Source organism: Osmerus eperlanus, chromosome 18 (assembly GCF_963692335.1).
Source record: "Osmerus eperlanus chromosome 18, fOsmEpe2.1, whole genome shotgun sequence".
NCBI classification, from domain to species: domain Eukaryota; kingdom Metazoa; phylum Chordata; class Actinopteri; order Osmeriformes; family Osmeridae; genus Osmerus; species Osmerus eperlanus.
The window spans coordinates 12,541,543-12,560,538 of NC_085035.1; the positions used below are offsets into that span (position 1 = coordinate 12,541,543).

General features: G+C 48.1%; 1 protein-coding gene across 1 annotated transcript in view; it reads right to left on the reverse strand.

The window, feature by feature from the left end:
* LOC134038948 (NACHT, LRR and PYD domains-containing protein 12-like) overlaps positions 1-18,996 on the reverse strand; it is a 223,027-nt gene that overhangs the window by 113,196 nt on the left and 90,835 nt on the right.

An 18,996-nucleotide genomic window follows, 5' to 3' on the forward strand; every position in this document is an offset into this window, starting at 1 on the left:
GCTCCTGCCTCAATCAGAGGACTGAGGCATTTGCAGCTGTCGGCGTGGTGCATTCTGGGAGGTGTAGTTCTTGCGTCAGCCATCTTGTGGCATGGTAGCCATTCGCAGAGGGAAACGTACCGCCCCTCTACAACACGTCCTCTCGTGATGCCACAACTTATACTTTGTTCATTTGAGAGGACGTCTTAGGCTTTTCCAATGAGGTCACAAATGTGAATAACATCAATAATAGCAGTTAGGTAAATAAGATATATAACTGTAACAGATAAAACATTTGTGAAATTATTTTTCCTTCAAATATGTTCATGAACCAAACCCAAACACGCATGTCATGTAAAATGTAAACCTCTAAAGAGCTTTCTCCTGGGTGTCAGGAGGATATAGATATTTGCTGAATAACTGTGAAGCCTGTGTGTCCTGACTCCTGCACAGAACATGCTGCTCAGACACCAGATGTATCATGTCAGGGTGAAGTGTGTTTACTGGATGTGTTTGTGTAGGGAGATATCACACTGTGTTCCTGTAGTGTTGCTGAGGCACTACATTACAGTAATACCAGAGGCTGGCAGAATTGACAGCAACTCTATGCAACTCAGCAACTCTGTGTTCTAACAGGTAAATGACTAAATGACTAAATGTAACTCATGACCTGATTATACATAATTAGGGAACACAATGAAACGATCCCCTTCAGATTCACAACAGATACACAGAAGTGACACAATGTTATGAGCAAGTGAGGTGTTCTTAACTCATAGTAAACAGAACATAAAGGTCTCAGGTACACCATCTCTGAGAATGTTGTGACTTCCTGTTGTAGTCTTAACAATTCTTGCAGTTCTCACCTAAATTACGTTTACATGTATTCATTTGGCAGACGCTTTTATCCAAAGCGACTTACAAGAAAGAGCTTTACAAAAAGTGCCTAGGTCAATGATCATGAATGTGCTGACAGGGACAGCATTTCAGGAAGGGAAACTTGATGAGGCCTGTAATGATGCTGACTGGGCTTGGAGCAGAGACCAGGGTGATGTCTCAATACATCACCACTAAGGCTACTCACAACATGTTCACAGTAAACAAGGCCTTTATTGTCAGGAACACTTTGTGGGCAGGCTTTGGACCCACTGATAACATACAGGCTAATGTTAGATGTCTGTATCAGAGTAGCTATAACCAGGGGTCAATCCTGACTAATGTTAGATGCATGTAACCTGTTTACAGACATGGTAGCAGTGTCTGAAGAGGAGTAGGGGCAGGGTGGGTCTGGAGAGGGATCAAGCAGGCAGGAGAGTGGGGGTCCAGGGCAGGTCTGGAGAGGGATCAAGCAGGCAGGAGAGTGGGGGTCCAGGGCAGGTCTGGAGAGGGATCAAGCAGGCAGGAGAGTGGGGTCCAGGGCAGGTCTGGAGAGGGATCAAGCAGGCAGGAGAGTGGGGGTCCAGGGCAGGTCTGGAGAGGGATCAAGCAGGCAGGAGAGTGGGGGTCCAGGGCAGGTCTGGAGAGGGATCAAGCAGGCAGGAGAGTGGGGGTCCAGGGCAGGTCTGGAGAGGGATCAAGCAGGCAGGAGAGTGGGGGTCCAGGGCAGGTCTGGAGAGGGATCAAGCAGGCAGGAGAGTGGGGTCCAGGGCAGGTCTGGAGAGGGATCAAGCAGGCAGGAGAGTGGGGGTCCAGGGCAGGTCTGGAGAGGGATCAAGCAGGCAGGAGAGTGGGGGTCCAGGGCAGGTCTGGAGAGGGATCAAGCAGGCAGGAGAGTGGGGGTCCAGGGCAGGTCTGGAGAGGGATCAAGCAGGCAGGAGAGTGGGGACAGGAAACGTTTAACCAACAGGTGGCTGAACAGAGTCGTCCTGGCAACACCTTCATGACAAGCTGAGACGGCTGTTGCATATACCCTGACACTACCCACAGTCTCCTGTCAGACAGTGATTGTAAAAAGCACAAGAACGTTTTGATCTGGTACGAGACTGGGTCAACGTTTTGTCCTCCACACCACTGAGAGAAAGTCTGCCAGCGTGTCACATGACCCCTCACAGTGGATCACATGACCCCTCTCAGTGGATCACATGACCCCTCACAGTGGATCACATGCGTGTGCTCTGTACAGTCTGGATGACAGCCTCAGACAGACCTCTGTGTTCTAACAGGTCCCTCTCAGTAGCCAAGCCATGAGAGGACCTCCAATCACAGGTGGGATCTTCACCGTGCCCCCGGCTTGGGAGAGCATCCTTCCACTGAGGGAGAGGCCTTGTCCATCCACCCCCAACGGTAGTTCATCCCCGTGACATCCGGTCTGCTCCTTTGTTGAGCAGGTCTGGGATATGCAGGGCTCTCAGGGAGGTGAGACAAGACAGGTACTCATGCAGGCACGTAAATATGTCCTCTGAGCCTTCTCATACTACAAATGGACAGATACAAACAGATGAGTTTTACTTACAGCAAAACTATGATTGTCCCCGAACGACCTCCTCGTTAAGTTACTAAACCATCTGACCGGTTCATGTGTGTGTGTGACCCCGCCCATCTCCCCCTGGCCTCCTCCAGGTAGATGGAGCCCAGGTGCAGGTAGATGGGATGTGTGTCTGAGGCGTCCACCACTAAGTCCAGGGTCCTCTCATAGCCCTCCTGAGCCTTCCTGTGCTCCCCAGTCTGGTAGTGCAGGTGACCGTACAGAGCCACACGTCTGGGTCCTGCAGAGAGGGGAACCATCAGGAGAGAGATTACACATCAACATCTGATTGATTTGGTTAACATGCGTGGTGTGCTTGCAGGTACTGAATGGACATCTCCCTACAATCTCTGGTGAGTCTAGGTTTACTTTAAATGATTATTATTCATTTCTAAAACAAAGAGCCCATACTGATGTGTCAGTAGCTGCTCCTGGTCTGTAGGTTGTTTGAGGCACCTGGAAGCTGTGGTTGAGCGCCTCCTGCAGGCTGAGCTGGGCACTGCTGTACTCTGCCCTCAGCAGCTGCAGCTTGGCCATGGCCCCCCTCTGGACACAGCAGCTCCTGGACCAGAGCCCGCTGAGACATCTGCACACACACACACACACACACACACAGTACATACACACACACACACACACACACAGAGTACATACATACACACACAGATACACACAGATACACACACAGTATATACACACTCACACACACAGTATATACACACTTACACACACAGATACGCACACACACACACAGTAATCTGTTACATCACCAGACATCATGTCTCTAGTTTTGGTCTGTATGATGTCTGTGAAGAACAAGAACAATGCAGAGGAGGAAGCTCACAGCTGTAGCCAAGAGCAGTTATCATTTTCACTATTCTACTGTTGTTCTGTCCCAGAATGAAGTTTAAATCTGTGGTAGAATGAACAAGATAGACCCTAATTGAAGATCTTCTCCAACATATTCGGAGATGTGAGGGAATGTGGATGACTGAGCCGTCAGCGCTCATGAATGGTACTGTACCCCGCCGAGAACAGCTTTATCTCAGCTGGTCCTTTTGAAATGTCGTCTCAATTTCATCCACACACCCGGCAGGTGTGAAGTGGACTGGATGAACGGTTCTCAAGATGTGTGAACCACAGACATATACTACAGATTCTACGTAGTTGTCTGTGGCATCATGGTCCTGGAGGAACATTGTTTTGTTTCATTGTGTACTGTATCACGTATATATAAATGAAATGACAATAAAAGACACTTGGCAGAGATTCCTTGCTTCATTAGCTATCGTGTTTATGTTCAGTAAAGAATCCGAATATTTCTTCCACCATTGTTTAATAGATTTATTTAACTGCAGTGTGAACCGATTACCAGCGTAAGTGATGCTAGGTGGGTAGCTACATGCTAGGGTTAACGTTGATGCCTTGATGTTAATAAGAATCCAAATAGGCTACGTTATGTTATTACCGTCATTCTCTATTGTAATTTGGAATGTGAGACGATGTGTTGCTGGGAAAGATGAGACGTATCCAGTGATGTAGACCTGGCTCTGTGGTGGCTCTCTAGCCTGTGGAAAAGCAAACCTGCATGAAGCACACCTGTCCACCAGGTGTTACCTGTTTATATCCAGGATGGCCTTCCTGCTCCTTTCTGGTGCACCTGGCCATGTGTTTGCTTGTTGTGAGAATGATCAAGTAAATGATAAACATCAAACTAGCACTTCTCATCATTTGCCCTAGAAAAAACATAATGGTAGAGGAGAGAAGAGAGGAGGGGAGGAGAGCACAGGAAAGTAGGGGATGAGGAAAGGAGGGGCAGTGAGAGGAGGTTAGAGGTGGAGGTGAGCTGGAGGAGGTGTGGATGAGGAGAGGAGGGGTAGGGAGAGGAGGTTAGAGGTGAGCTGGAGGAGGTGTGGATGAGGAGAGGAGGGGTAGGGAGAGGAGGTTAGAGGTGAGCTGGAGGAGGTGTGGATGAGGAGAGGAGGGGTAGGGAGAGGAGGTTAGAGGTGAGCTGGAGGAGGTGTGGATGAGGTGAGGAGGGGTAGGGAGAGGAGGTTAGAGGTGAGCTGGAGGAGGTGTGGATGAGGAGAGGAGGGGTAGGGAAAGGAGGTTAGAGGTGAGCTGGAGGAGGTGTGGATGAGGAGAGGAGGGGTAGGGAGAGGAGGTTAGAGGTGAGCTGGAGGAGGTGTGGATGAGGAGAGGAGGGGTAGGGAGAGGAGGTTAGAGGTGAGCTGGAGGAGGTGTGGATGAGGAGAGGAGGGGTAGGGAGAGGAGGTTAGAGGTCTCCAGGTCAGAAGCAGGAAGAGACCTGTCATCAGACAGCAGCCCTGGTCTCTACAGCAGGAAGAGACCTGTCATCAGACAGCAGCCCTGGTCTCTACAGCAGGAAGAGACCTGTCATCAGACAGCAGCCCTGGTCTCTACAGCAGGAAGAGACCTGTCATCAGACAGCAGCCCTGGTCTCTACAGCAGGAAGAGACCTGTCATCAGACAGCAGCCCTGGTCTCTACAGCAGGAAGAGACCTGTCATCAGACAGCAGCCCTGGTCTCTACAGCAGGAAGAGACCTGCCATCAGACAGCAGCCCTGGTCTCTACAGCAGGAAGAGACCTGCCATCAGACAGCAGCCCTGGTCTCTACAGCAGGAAGAGACCTGCCATCAGACAGCAGCCCTGGTCTCTACAGCAGGAAGAGACCTACCATCAGACAGCAGCCCTGGTCTCTACAGCAGGAAGAGACCTACCACCAGACAGCAGCCCTGGTCTCTACAGCAGGAAGAGACCTGTCATCAGACAGCAGCCCTGGTCTCTACAGCAGGAAGAGACCTGCCATCAGACAGCAGCCCTGGTCTCTACAGCAGGAAGAGACCTGCCATCAGACAGCAGCCCTGGTCTCTACAGCAGGAAGAGACCTGCCATCAGACAGCAGCCCTGGTCTCTACAGCAGGAAGAGACCTGCCATCAGACAGCAGCCCTGGTCTCTACAGCAGGAAGAGACCTGTCATCAGACAGCAGCCCTGGTCTCTACAGCAGGAAGAGACCTGTCATCAGACAGCAGCCCTGGTCTCTACAGCAGGAAGAGACCTGCCATCAGACAGCAGCTCTGGTCTCTACAGCAGGAAGAGACCTGTCATCAGACAGCAGCCCTGGTCTCTACAGCAGGAAGAGACCTGTCATCAGACAGCAGCCCTGGTCTCTACAGCAGGAAGAGACCTGCCACCAGACAGCAGCCCTGGTCTCTACAGCAGGAAGAGACCTGTCATCAGACAGCAGCCCTGGTCTCTACAGCAGGAAGAGACCTGCCATCAGACAGCAGCCCTGGTCTCTACAGCAGGAAGAGACCTGTCATCAGACAGCAGCCCTGGTCTCTACAGCAGGAAGAGACCTGCCATCAGACAGCAGCCCTGGTCTCTACAGCAGGAAGAGACCTGTCATCAGACAGCAGCCCTGGTCTCTACAGCAGGAAGAGACCTGCCATCAGACAGCAGCCCTGGTCTCTACAGCAGGAAGAGACCTGTCATCAGACAGCAGCCCTGGTCTCTACAGCAGGAAGAGACCTGCCATCAGACAGCAGCCCTGGTCCCTTAACAGAGACATTTTGACTCAGAGTGGCTTGAGCTCTGAAAAACAAACATTTTCAAGATTAGTAATTGAATATCTATTCATACCTGCATTTCAATAATGCAGGTGAACCCCTACACCCATGAAAACTTGAATGTCTATTTTAATTGATTTAATTTAATACAATACCCATTCACTATATACAGTATTTCAATGAACATGGAATACACTTGCAGTCTGCCTAATTAGTATGTTTTAGAGTTTGGTCAGGTCTCTATCTAATAATTACTTACTGTTCAGTTTCAAGGCTAGCCGTTATTGCAAGGTTGAAGTCCTCAACATCTGACGATAAATCCGACAGATCTCTCATCAAGGATACATATGTGGCATAGTCAGAAGTGGGGCCAAAGTGGGAGCTGGAGACCGTGACACTAGAAGTCAGTCTTGGATGTTGGCTGACAGACTGACTGGTGGACGCAGTAGCACTTGAGAATGGGATAGAAGTGGTAGTTGTAACACTGGAAGAAGTAGATCCAACGCCAACAGTGACTATTTGGTTGATAGATGGTCTGAATGGTGTAGAGATTCTGGAGTTTGGAGGGTTAGTAGTGAGATGACTGGTGTTCTGGAGATCGTTTGTAGGAGGCGGGCTAGTGGCTGTGTCATCTATCACAAAGCCATCCCTGCTATTCTTTTCGCTGTCATCTTCTCTATTGTGCATGCTGGGCTGGTTGGCTCTTGACTTTGATCTAGTGCTGGGACCTTGGACTGCACTGGACTGATCTTCTGTATCGCTGTTGTAAAGCTTATCAAGAGGGAAAAAAAGCCACCTGGCTTACAAAATGCCAGGTGGAATAAATGCAAGGCCGTAATCATAATACATATTGGGGGGGGGACACATTCCCCCCAATATTCAAATCTGGTCAAAAAGTCCCCCCCAATATATTGATATAAAAATATAAATGTGCTACGCTACGACAGGCAACCACGCACGCTGTCTGAAATTATCATTAAAAAAAGATATTCGTCCCCCCCAATGTTGACTCCATGGCTACGGCCTTGAATAAATGTAAAGATGTTTACGACAATGATTGTAGCTGTATTAAAATAAATGCAAGAAAATTAGTTTGCAAAATCAGAAGTCAACTTACGAGAAGAGCATCTGATGGTTTGACATACACAGCCTTTGACCTGAAAACTTTGTGGATCATGTGACCATCCAGAAGTTGACCGTCTCTGAGTGTAGGTGTCACAAGTTTATTTCCACATGCCATTAGGAACTGCAAGCTATGACAGAGAGTAAACATTAAAGGATGAAAATGACACCATTTGAATTATAGGCTATTTACATCAGATAGCTATTATGTAAGCCCTAGTAAAATAAATCTATGAAATTTACCATTTAAAATCTGACATAATATATTGCAGCAGATTAGGAGTAATTATCAACTGTGGGATAAATACCCCTTTAAACATTATTCTCAATTGTGCTTAATTAAACTTACCTCACATCATGAGGTAAGTTCACGTATTTGTTGAATTACATTGGACTGATTCCAGGATTTCTTGAATTCAAATGCACTAAGGATATGCCCATTCTCATGCAAGAAGTGTTTGGACCTCTGCTTACACACAAACTGCCATGTGGGGTCAGGGAGTAATATGACATCCTTGTTGAAACTGTCATGGTACTCCACAGCAGTGGGCCTGAAAAATAAGAAGCAAGATGAGTAAAACATTCTAGTTATTACACACTGAAACATGTACAATGGAGTAAGTCAAATGAACACTAAAGATGTAGAGTGCTAACAGGATGTTATTCCCTGTACATCCTGAACAGAGACGAAACAACAAACCATTATCCATTTAGTCTAGCTAGCTAGCGTCATCTTACATCTTAATCACTGTACTGTGCACCATTATACGATAAAACTGTGAGGCAGGAGAAGGCTCCAGGCAGGCAGGAGAAGACTCCAGGCAGGCAGGAGAAGGCTCCAGGCAGGCAGGAGAAGGCTCCAGGCAGGCAGGTGAAGGCTCCAGGCAGGCAGGAGAAGGCTCCAGGCAGGCAGGAGAAGGCTCCAGGCAGGCAGGAGAAGACTCCAGGCAGGCAGGAGAAGGCTCCAGGCAGGCAGGAGAAGGCTCCAGGCAGGCAGGAGAAGACTCCAGGCAGGCAGGTGAAGGCTCCAGGCAGGCAGGAGAAGGCTCCAGGCAGGCAGGAGAAGACTCCAGGCAAGCAGGTGAAGGCTCCAGGCAGGCAGGAGAAGGCTCCAGGCAGGCAGGAGAAGGCTCCAGGCAGGCAGGAGAAGACTCCAGGCAGGCAGGAGAAGGCTCCAGGCAGGCAGGAGAAGGCTCCAGGCAGGCAGGAGAAGACTCCAGGCAGGCAGGTGAAGGCTCCAGGCAGGCAGGAGAAGGCTCCAGGCAGGCAGGAGAAGACTCCAGGCAGGCAGGTGAAGGCTCCAGGCAGGCAGGAGAAGACTCCAGGCAGGCAGGAGAAGGCTCCAGGCAGGCAGGTGAAGGCTCCAGGCAGGCAGGAGAAGGCTCCAGGCAGGCAGGAGAAGACTCCAGGCAGGCAGGAGAAGGCTCCAGGCAGGCAGGAGAAGGCTCCAGGCAGGCAGGAGAAGGCTCCAGGCAGGCAGGAGAAGGCTCCAGGCAGGCAGGAGAAGACTCCAGGCAAGCAGGTGAAGACTCCAGGCAGGCAGGAGAAGGCTCCAGGCAGGCAGGAGAAGGCTCCAGGCAGGCAGGAGAAGACTCCAGGCAGGCAGGAGAAGGCTCCAGGCAGGCAGGAGAAGGCTCCAGGCAGGCAGGAGAAGGCTCCAGGCAGGCGGAGGCACCAGTGCAGACAGAACAGTAAAGTGCTGTCAGTGCAATCAGGTTGTGAAGGCAGAAAAATTCTCCATGCACCTTTCTGACCGCCATGTAGGGGAGACATGTGACACCTGTGGGGCCAAGGTCCAAGGTTCTGTTGGCCTGTTTGAGCATATAGAACAGTTCCATTATTTATCCTGGTTGGCTCAACCTCCATCGCCAACTTCAACAGGTAGCTCCACCACACCATCTCCAGGGCCCTCACCATCACCAGGGCCCACACCATGTCCAGGGCCCACACCATCTCCAGGGCCCACACCATCTCCAAGGCCCACACCATCTCCAGGGCCCACACCATCTCTACAGCCCACACGCCACGCCACACTCCTCAAACTCCACTTAGGCCAGCTTCCATTGATTGGGAAGCTTTTCTCCCCAATCAATTCAAAAAGGTTATACAGCCAGCAGATCGGGTGTGGATTGCCAAGGTCCTCTATGAGCCTACAGGTCAGCTGAGGCAGAAAATGGAGGCGTGCTGGTTTCATCCACCACTGCAGCACAAACCGTCTCCTCCTGAGCCCGGGTTGCACTTCCGGCAGAGGATGTTCCTCTGGGCACCAATGAGGATGTGGGGGATTCCTCTGAAATGCACGCGGTGTGACCGGAAAATGCACCACTCAGGGATCTACCCGAAGGTGAGGGAGGTGATAGATGTGGATACCCGCTACTACCTTGTGGGAGGGGACTATCCACGTTGCAGCAAGTGTATGCTGCCGGTCTGCCCATGGAGCCAGGAAATCCTTGCTCAACTGGATGTGGCACATAGGAGCCTGTTTCCCGCTGTCCTCACTACACAGCTAGCCCTGGATAGGAAGTGTATGACTTTCCTGAAGCCAAGGACCAGTGGGAACAGTTCTTCCTACCTCCAGTCTGCAGTAGAGGAAGCACACAGCGAGGAGTGGGCACGTCAGACCATCCGCTACCTGTCTGACTGTGAGCTTCATTTGAAGATGGCTACCTTCGTCTCTTCTGCAGCTGTCCATCTTCCTCCTCCACCCTTCAGGCCCCTTCCACTTGCCCAGTGGTTTGAGACGGTCCACTCCAACGACATCCTCAGACACCTGGAAGAGATGAAGGGGGTGATCACCTCTACCTATGGTAGAATTCTGAAGATGGACTCTACAAAGAAGGTTTTAGCATTAATTTTATTTACTCTGATGTTAACCAATTGGAATGGATATAAATTGTTTACTTTATCATCCTAATGATGAAATAGTATTAATTTTAGTAAGTTTGTACAGTTTTTTTTTAGAACGTTCTGTTTTTGTTTGTTTTTCAGATCACGAAGAAGCTGGCTGGCAGTATAGGGGACACCGCTGCATGGATGTCCAACATCGGCAACGAGCTTGGCCAGGTTCTGAACAGTGTTCTGACGACAGGTGAAGGTGCAGGGCTGGAAGAGTTGTGCCAGGGCATCGTCACACGTTATGAGAATGCTGGACAAGCTGAGCCTGAGGCTGTCTATGTTGACCGGGACTGCTGCAGCCAGTCAGCTGGGATGCTGAAATTGTTACTTTATGAAATATACATTGCAGATTACAGTATGTAATTAACTAAAGTTAATTATGATGTTAAAAAAAGAGAAAAATGGTGATAGTAATCTATAAACTAACAATGTAATGTAATTGCCCAAAAAATAGATGATCACGTCTGTAATAATCAATGTTTGTCTTTCACAGGTGTGTCGTCAGTGCTGAGACTCTTTCGACCATGGAAGTTTGTCGTCCGTTTAGACGTCTTCCACTTCATGCGAAGGTTTAACTGCGGCCTCACTACTGAGCACCACCCTCTCTACGGTACCTTTTGCTCCAAACTTTCCGCCTGTATCTTTGAGTGGGATCAGGAGGATGTGCAACGGCTTAAGGAGGCCAAGAAAGGGGAGTGGAAGAGCAGCCATGGCGGAAATGCTCCCACTGAGGCATTGCTCTTGGCCAGTATCAGCACTGGTGAAATGGCAAAGCACTGCAGGCGGAGGACCCGTGCAGTGGAGGAAATCCGGGTCATGATTTCGGGGCTGCTCGAATCGATGTGGGAGCTGACTGACACCACGGGGCTGCGTCTAGTGAACCCTGACAGCATGCACCATGTGTGGGAGGTGCAGCAGAAGCACCTGGAGTGCATCCAGGACCCTGCAGGGGTGGAGTTGTACACAAAGACAGGGACACTGCAGAAGGGTGGCAAAGTCCTTGACGTCCTCAGGTGTGGGAGGGGGTCCTCCTCCCTCCAGAGTTTTCACCGCCACCAGTGTGCTTTTGTTCCAGGTAAATTCAAAATGTTAACTTGCCGTATGCTGATCTTAAAAAAAAGTCTGTGTTATGACATAGTATGCACTTGAATTATTCAAATAACAATGTAATTGTCACTTTGTATTTAATAGGTGTTAATATGTATTGACTTCGTAATAATGGTTGACCTAACCTGAGTATTTTGTTTCTTTCGATGCCATGCATTGCACACACAAATGTACATGCTGGAGGGAGTATCGAGGTGGAACATGAACCGGGCAAAGGAAGCTGTAGCTGTGGTGGGGGCATCAACCCTGAGGACATTTGATGTTCGCTTGATGTCTCACCTAAACAGCATGAGCCAGCGGGTCCTTGGTTGTTCTCTGGTTCCAGAATTCACCCCACCTGGAAAACCTACTGGTGAGATAGCTCTCAGATCAGCACTGAGCATTTGAGTATTACTTCCTCTCCCACTTTTCTTTTCTCTGCCACCTCCACCCCTCCTCAGAGGACGTGGGAGTGAAGATCGGGCTCTACATGTAGGAGATGTGTCTGTGTCTGTGTTTGTGTCCTTTCCTCTTCTTTAACTATGTGTTTAAACACTATGTGTTACAGGCGAGCGCATTGCTGTGGAGTACCTGTTGGCCCAGTCCAATAGAGGCGACCTGCTGGTTCCACAGCAGCTGCCAGAGATCCCCACAGAGGAGCTCGAGGACGACGGGGGTGAACCTGACGTCACGGTGTGCCAGGTAGCTGACCTTAGGGTAGGTGATCTTGATCCTCCAATATGGAGGATGTGCCGTGGAGGCCCAGGTGACACTGGAGGGTGACAGTGGACCCAGATCCCTGGATGAGGACATCATTGTGGAGGAAGACGACACACAAGACAGCACATCAGACCAGGTAATGTAACACCTTTCTCAAAAACAAGATATGTAACAAGTTCGCTAATGATATGCCACAAGTATCATACGTTTGTCAAGTAAAACGTCAAGTATTACGTTTTATGGAGAGAGAAAAAAGGTCAACATTGCTCAAATAGTTCAAAGAAATGTACACATTTATTTACATGTGTTTTTTTCATGATTTTCACTTTTCAGAATAGCCGATGTGATTCCAGAGGTGTCTTGGGCTGGGATGCGGTTGATGACCTGGCAGCCTACCTGGTTGGCCTGAACCGAACCATCACTGCCTTGTCATCAAAAGAGGAGGCTGACATAGTCCATCTTTACATGGCTCTCCCTGCTATGGACAAGGAACCTTTGAGGTTCGGCCAGAAAGCCAGGAAGAAGACCGTGGCAGGACCTTGGAGAGCGCCCAGGAAGCCGAGTGGCTCTGCTCCTGGACAGCAGGCGGCAGAGAGGTGATTTGACACAATTCTTAATCATTTTGGTTCATTACAAATCATTGAATCAGAAGGCTGTACTGCGTCAAACCAGGATTGAAAAAAATATTTTGTGATTATATTAGTTTGTGGGGGGTAAATTGGGCTGTTCACAGGTGACAGGTTGTTGCTATTATTATTTTTTTTTGTTTACAGCCTTGTTTAAAGTCCGGACCATATCATCCTTCTTTCCCACAGACTGTTCATGACTCACGGGCAGGCAGCCCAGGACCCCGAAGTCCACAGGGTCAGCGAATGTGTTTGCCTGAGACTTTTAAAAGAGTTTCAGCAAGCACCAAACAGGGCCAAGGACACAAGGAGTAGAACTCTGCCCATCCCACAGTCCATTGTGGTGGCCTACAGCCATCTTAAACAGCTGCTGGAGGACAGCAGGGTTGTTCTGGAGAAGACCAACGTGGTTCTGATACCAGTAAACAACACAACAATCTCTTCTTGGTGAGTCTTGTTTTTTACGTGTGCACCTTTCCTATACAATTACATTATATTATTAAACTGCAAGAAAAACCTTCAACTGCTTGCTTGTTAGAAAATACTAAACATAGGAGGATAGGCTACTATGTATAAAAGAACTAACTGAAGCTACTGTATGCATTTTTGTCTTTTAGGCTGCTTAGGAGGGATAAGAGGAAGGACAGGGACATGCTGCTGCAGGGCACCATACTCCCCAAACGGTTTGAACTGGCCAAGGACTCACTCCCTGAAGCCCAGACTCTTCCGGCTGCTCCTGTGCAGCATGGGCATGAGGCTATGGTGTTTGAGGAGCCAGAGAACCGGGAGGGTGAGGCAGTGATACGCCCTCGGCACAGTGTTCGTTCTGCCTTGGCACGGCACTACCAGCCTGGGTCATACGTATGGCCTGGTTCTGCTGGCTCAGCCTCGTATGAGCATGGTAACCTGCCACCACCACCATCTCCTGCCTGGGCCTCGTACCAGCAGGGTCACCTGCCACCACCACCATCTCCTGCCTGGGCCTCGTACCAGCAGGGTCACCTGCCACCACCACCATCTCCTGCCTGGGCCTCGTACCAGCAGGGTCACCTGCCACCACCACCATCTCCTGCCTGGGCCTCGTACCAGCAGGGTCACCTGCCACCACCACCATCTCCTGCCTGGCCTTCGTACCAGCAGGATTACCTGCCACCACCACCATCTCCTGCCTGGCCTTCGTACCAGCAGGATTACCTGCCACCACCACCATCTCCTGCCTGGCCTTCGTACCAGCAGGGTCACCTGCCACCACCACCATCTCCTGCCTGGGCCTCGTACCAGCAGGATTACCTGCCACCACCACCATCTCCTGCCTGGCCTTCGTACCAGCCACCTCCCCTCTTCCAGCCACCTCCCCCCTTCCAGCCACCTCCCCCCTTCCAGCCACCTCCCCCCTTCCAGCCACCTCCCCCCTTCCAGCCACCTGCTGACCATCCACTGTACCTGGCCCCTCCACCACCTGGCACCTCTGTTCAGCCAAGGCAACGTACGTGGAGACAGAAAAAAGCTGCCCAGGAGAACGAGGAGCTGATGGCTAGGGGTGAACCTCCACGCAAGAAGTTCAGGGATACCTACCAGTACATTTGCAAGCAGTGTGGGCAGGGGAAAAACAAAAGTACGGGTCACACCCAGCTGAAGGGGCGGTGGTACTGTCCAGCCTCAGGACTCACCCTGGCAGAGTGGAAGGACCAGTTGACCAGTCTTGCCAGTGGGAAATAAAGGAAAATTTATGAATAAATAAATACTGTATATAATAATAATGTGTAGATAGTAAAGTATTGTATATAGTTATGTTTTTCATTTCTGTGTTTGTGCATTGCATGGTGTTCTAAAAAAGAAAACAACAAAAAACAACAAAAAAATACAGATGTATATATTTGCTAAATATATACTTTCAGGTTTAATAAACTGACCAAAGTTTCTCAAATTTTGACTTCTGGATTGTTTTTCTCCTATACCTCCTATACTTTATTCCTAGAACTCTTGCAAAGTAACTAAGTAGGCTACCAGTGCTGTTATTAAATATCAGCACTCCTGGAAAGCCCTCTGCCAATGAAAATACATACTTTCTTGCTTTGATCTTCCTGACCTCTTTTCTCACCAGTGTTTGATGTTGTAGGGGGTGTTGAGAGGGGGTGGAGCTGAGGGTAAGAGGTGAGATGAAAGGGATGGGGCAGGAGAAGCCAAAGCTGTGGGGGTCTGTGACCTGAGTGCTGTGGAGATGGGGGTAGGGCAGTGTTCTGGGGGTGCACCTGAGGTGTGCAGCAGCCGGGGTAGGGGCTGATCAAACCTGTTGAAGAACAAGTTCAGGTTGTTCACCCACTTCTGGTCCCCCGCAGTCTGGGACAGTTGCTAAATATATGTATATATATATATATATATATATATATATATATATATATATATATCTGGGACAACTAACCCCCTAATCAGGATGAATGACACATAGCACTTTAATTACATCAAAATCAGATTTATTGGCCAAGTATGTTAACACACACACAATGATTTTGGTTCTGGCTGCTTTTAAACAATACATGCAATATTCACACACCTCACTTAATACAAGCAATATACACGTTATACGAAAGAAAAATTATGTTAATGCATGGTATTGGTGCATGCTGCCACGGTGCACAGCGTCGTCGGATCGAATCCCGCAGGAGACAAAGTGTCAATGTTGTCGATAAAAGTGATAAAAATAAGCGCACATGCGTGTGAAAATAACTTTAAAGGCGTTGTGAGTGGAGAAAAAAACATGACAAATTGTTTGTTTTTCTCCTTTTCTCTTTCCGTTTTTTCTCTTTCCCCCCCTCCCCCCCCCCTCTTTTTCCTTCTCCCCCCCCCCCCCCCCCCTAGCAGTCCCTTTTGCCCCATTTTTGGCCGACCGGTGAGGGAATCGGGCTAGTAATCCGAAGTAATCAGTTCGATTCCCGGTCATGCCAACTGACGTTGTGTCCTTGGGCAAGGCACTTCACCCTACTTGCCTCGGGGGAATGTCCCTGTACTTACTGTAAGTCGCTCTGGATAAGAGCGTCTGCTAAATGACTAAATGTAAATGTAAATAATAACAGTTGATTGCCTAATAGAACACAGTTGAATAGCTGAAATAAAATATTTAAAGAATATATAGCTATGTATCCACAAAAAAACCATTGACATTTCATTCAAATGCACATCAACATTAGTGATAAAAATGCCAAGGTTGGCAGTATAGCTTATTTTAAGGGATTATATGACAAAATGATCAGTAGTTAAATTGTTTGCATCTACTGTATTTTGTACAGTAAACTTGTGCACACAAAGTATGAAGCATATACATATATCTTGCTTAGTAAATTGTCCTATAATTAGTTGTGTGTTAGAGGTTACATTTTCAGTTGTGTGTGTTAGAGGTTACATTTTCAGTTGTGCGTGTGAGAGGTTACATTTTCAGTTGTGCGTGTGAGAGGTTACATTTTCAGTTGTGCGTGTGAGAGGTTACATTTTCAGTTGTGCGTGTGAGAGGTTACATTTTCAGTTGTGTGTGTGAGAGGTTACATTTTCAGTTGTGCGTGTGAGAGGTTACATTTTCAGTTGTGCGTGTGAGAGGTTACATTTTCAGTTGTGCGTGTGAGAGGTTACATTTTCAGTTGTGCGTGTGAGAGGTTACATTTTCAGTTGTGCGTGTGAGAGGTTACATTTTCAGTTGTGCGTGTGAGAGGTTACATTTTCAGTTGTGCGTGTGAGAGGTTACATTTTCAGTTGTGCGTGTGAGAGGTTACATTTTCAGTTGTGCGTGTGAGAGGTTACATTTTCAGTTGTGCGTGTGAGAGGTTACATTTTCAGTTGTGCGTGTGAGAGGTTACATTTTCAGTTGTGCGTGTGAGAGGTTACATTTTCAGTTGTGCGTGTGAGAGGTTACATTTTCAGTTGTGCGTGTGAGAGGTTACATTTTCAGTTGTGCGTGTGAGAGGTGTTCACTGTGGTATAAGAGAGGTTCTCACTCATGAGTATGAGAGGTTCTCACTTGTCATTGTGTGAGGTTCCAGTTTCACTAATAGGAAGGGAGGGAGGTTGTGTTAAATCAACACAGAATAAAAGGGAAAGCATAAATTGTCACACATGAATTCCAAGTGTAGTCCTTAAAACATTTTGTACATCCATTCAAGTCAGTTTTGGATAGATTCCTTTGTTTGATCCAGTCCCTTTGGAGTAAGGAGAGGCTGAGGAAGGTGGGCCACTTGGCCGGCCCTTCTCCCTCTCATGGGGAGAAGGAGATACCAGGTCTGCAAGCCTTTGAAGCTCCTCCAGAAAGATAGTGGCATTGTATGAGACATCACAAAAGTCGGGGGTTCTTGTGTTAATGTGGTCGGCAGTACCGTGTCTTACTGGGGTGATCAGATTATGACTCTGTACTACATAGTAAAGGATTTACGTATTTGATGTGAAGTGAGCCAATGACTGAAGGGCCATGTGGGACTGTGTGTTTGTGTTGTGATTCTGGGAAGGACCAATGAATCTTGAGAACGATGTCATATTAAATGATGTGTTGTGTAAAGTTCTGTAGGGTTCAGTGTGCATCAGCTGAGAAGTGCCGATGTTACTGGATTCTCCAGTTCTGTCTACGAAATTAGATGGAGCTGTCTAGAGAATTGTCTTTGTGTACTCTGTTAAACTTGTAGGCCGAGTTTCACAGACATGGATTAAGCCTAGTCGTAGAGTAAGAGAACATTTCAAGTTTTTTTTTGTCTTGGACTAGGTTAAATCCATGTCTGGGAAACTGGGCCTTAATGATTAATAATTATAATGCTTGCTATTTCATTTGTCAAAGGCACAATATCTCATTTACATTTATTTATTTTACGCTTTTATCCAAAGCGACTTCCAAGAGAGAGCTTTACAAAGTGCATAGGTCACTGATAACAACAAGATAGTCCCAAAAACATTGCGGGTAGCCAAAACATGAAGCACATATTGTGAACAACCAAAACAAGTGCCAAATAGGCCGCAAGGTGAACCACGAAAAGTCTTTTAGAAAATGATTCCCGCTCCACAGTCTGGCATCTACACAATCTTTAGCTCATAAAAAAGAACGAGTCCTGCTAAGCTACCAAAAAAAAGTTTGTCGCTGAAATTCCAGTCGATTATCGTTGCGTCTATGTTTTATGCAGAACTAGTTTCTTCAGAACGTAATAGGATTTTGGTGGCACGGTTCGACATGGATGGATATGTTTGGCAAATAGAGGATAACCGTGCCACCAAAATCCTACAAACGAGTGACATGGAGTCACTTTAGATAATTATGAATTAATCATTTTTGCATCATCAACACCCGAAGATAACACAAGGGTTAACCAGACCAACTGTAAGTACCCATCGCCCCAAAAAACACACAGACACAGATCCCTAAGCATTAACCCTTGTGTTATCTTCGGGTCATTCTGACCCATCAGTCATTGTGACCCACCGTCGTATTGCGACAGATTTACCGCATACAAAGACAAAGTGAAGCATTTTCTTTTAACCGTTGGGCTGTCTCAGACCCCCCACATTGCAAAGGTTAAAAGAAAATTATTTTAATTTGTTTTTGTATTGGGTAAAATTGGGTAAACACAACGATGGTTCGTTATGAACCTTTGGGTCATGTGACCCAAAGGCAGCACGAGGGTTAAAAGGGTGGTTTTGAACTAACACTCATTAAACACTTCTCCCCACAGAAATTGCTGCCAATAGATGAGCTCTTCCTCTACCTGACATACCTGTCCACTGGCTGTACCCAGAGGGAGTTGGGTCATAGATTTAACATCCACCGAGCAACCGTCAGCCGAATCATCGTGACCTGGGCCAACTTCCTCTACAGCTTACTGGGCTCAGTCTGTATATGGATGTCTCCCGCAACTGTGAAGGCCCATCTTCCACGCGACTTTGATGGCAGCTACAGTGACACACAGGTGGTCCTCGACTGTACAGAGCTACGGTGTCAAACACCGTCATCCATGCTCCTTCAGAGCGAAGTTTTCTCGACCTACAAGTCCCACTGCACCTTTAAGGCCATGGTGGGCATGTCCCATCACGGAGCCCTGAGTTTTGTTTCAGCACTCTTTGAGGGTTCCATGAGTGACAAGGAGGCGTTTCGTCTGTCAGGGATTGCACCACTCTTAACGCCTGACATGGCCATCATGGTTGACAAGGGATTCTTGGTGGATGACCTTGTACCTGGGACTGTTCATCGTCCTGCCTTCCTCTCCAAGAGGGCCCAAATGCCAGAGGTGGATGTTCTGAAGACGCAGTCCATCGCCCGTTTGAGGGTGCATGTCGAGAGGATGATCAGAAGAGTTAAAGAAAATAAACTCTTTGATACCACCATCCCTCTCTCCATTGCAGGGAGCATAAACCAACTCTTCACTGTCGCTTGTCTCCTCTCAAATTACCAAAATGGACCTCTTGTCAAGAAATGGAGATATGAAGTTTGATATTGTAGCTTAATCTTTTTCTGAGGAATATGATAACTATTGTTCTGTTAAACATA